The following is a 2,191-nucleotide window of genomic DNA, read 5'->3' on the forward strand; positions in this document are numbered from 1 at the left end:
ATCAAGGTCAGTGCACATGGTAACACGTAGGTCAGACATATATAGCTTGTAGGTCAGACATATATAACTTGTAGGTCAGACATAAACATTGTACGTTTATTTGGTAAGCTCGACCGGGGACATCTGGCAATGTTTCCGATCGACATCCTAGCAGAAAATATTGGAATCTTCTGACCATGTGGTATCTAAAGGGAGGAAAAAACAGTGACACAACATCTGTTTTTGTATATTGTGTATTTCTGTCAAAATATCGTGTAATAAATGTATTTTCCCATAACGAATCGGTTTATTTTTCCGTGTCTGTGCAACTGCATGTATTATTATATTAATGAGATGAAGTTGATACATAATGAAATTAATAACACCACACCAAATTGAACATTTCAAATATATTACAATAACTAGTCCCTATCAAATTAGAGGAAATAAAATCGAAAATACCATTTTAAAAAATATATACAAATATCTAGAGGGAAGTACATAATGAAACAAATAATAAAACAATGATAATAAAATGAAACTCTCAAGTATACGTCCGGAAATAGTCAATACATAAGTGTTCGTTCACATTAATAATGAAGTTTTGGCCAAATAATGGCCTTTGGTGAAGAGTCGCTGTCTCCTTTGTAATTAAATGGTATTATTTCATACAGATTGGCTTTCCTACCCTTCATGGATAATGTATATTTTACTTTGGCTAATAATGAACGGATTAGCATGTCTCTAAAAGAGGAAGCTGTCATCAATAGATCCTACGAAATACTATAATTCAACATCATTTTCCATTCTTTCATAGATTAGCCCGAGAAAGACATCGTCCCGCCAAAAAATTTCCAAAGCTTTATGGGAAATCTTCACTTGAGCTGTACTGACAATAATAACTTCACACGAAAATCAGAAAACCTTAAAGCCATAGACCAGGGGTGCCGTTCGTACGATAATTATCGTACATGTACGATTATTTTAGGTCCAGTACGATGTAAGATACATACCTTAAGTACACACACACACACACACACACACACACACACATATATATATATATATATATATATATATATATATATATATATATATATATATATATATATATATATATATATATATATATATATATATATATATATATATATATATATATATATATATATATATCGTGTGTGTGTTTAATTAAACAATTATACTCAAATATTTTGAAATAAGTCAATCATGTAACTCCTTGATAATTATATTGAAACTGTGTACGATAATTTTGATTGAAAACACGACAATTTTAAGACTCATGTACGATAACCCAGTCGAAATAATCTGGCAACCCTGCCATAGACAGTGAAGACCGATTATGCCTTAGCTCAACGCTTCTCCTCCATCTCAGTACTGGCATTTAAGGGCTTGACACGCAGGTACGAAGAGATTAAGTTCTTTGACAGATAAACAGAAAGCATGAAATCATTAGCAGTATAGTCATATTGTATCTCGGTCCTTTTTCTCTATTTCAGGTGCATTTTACTTCTGTTTGTGTTAATGAGACAGAGAGAGATATCATGAAGTTTTAGAAGATTGTGTTTTAGTTATATTTAAACCATAAATAAGGTCCAACCGTAAATGATTTAACCAAATTTTTCGCATTAATCCTTACAGCCAGTCGCTTTTGGCCAGACACGGGCTCTTGCAATATTGCAGCCCGTAGTTCGCACGTTAAACTTGAATACAGACATATGTGAAAAAGACAGGTGTCAGACACACAGTACATCTATTGCATACGGCCTCTACTCTACCCAACAGAGATAAAAAAGGGCAATTTCAGCTTGCGGGGCCCAGATACGGAATGTATGATCCAGCATTACTGCCAAAAAAAAAAAAAAATTACTATTGTAGGAGACAAAAATGGTTAGTGATCGATGTGTAGAATAACTACACTTGGGTAATCTTAAATTATTACAGTAGCAGAGTATTATTTATTGTAAATATAGGCTACGTGTGCGGTGAGTTGCAAAGTAGTCAAGTCGTCCGAACGAAAACTTGTAAAACAGTACAGTTAATCTTTACTGTAGTGATAATAATGTAGGCTACATATATCACAGTAATATGCAATACAGTATCAGTGAGTGTTATACAGTATTACTAGATAGGAACAACAGTGTTTTGTTGCTATACTGTGAGTGTATGATGAATACTGGATAAAATTATA

The sequence above is a fragment of the Palaemon carinicauda genome, chromosome 2 (genome assembly GCF_036898095.1).
Source record: "Palaemon carinicauda isolate YSFRI2023 chromosome 2, ASM3689809v2, whole genome shotgun sequence".
NCBI lineage: Eukaryota > Metazoa > Arthropoda > Malacostraca > Decapoda > Palaemonidae > Palaemon > Palaemon carinicauda.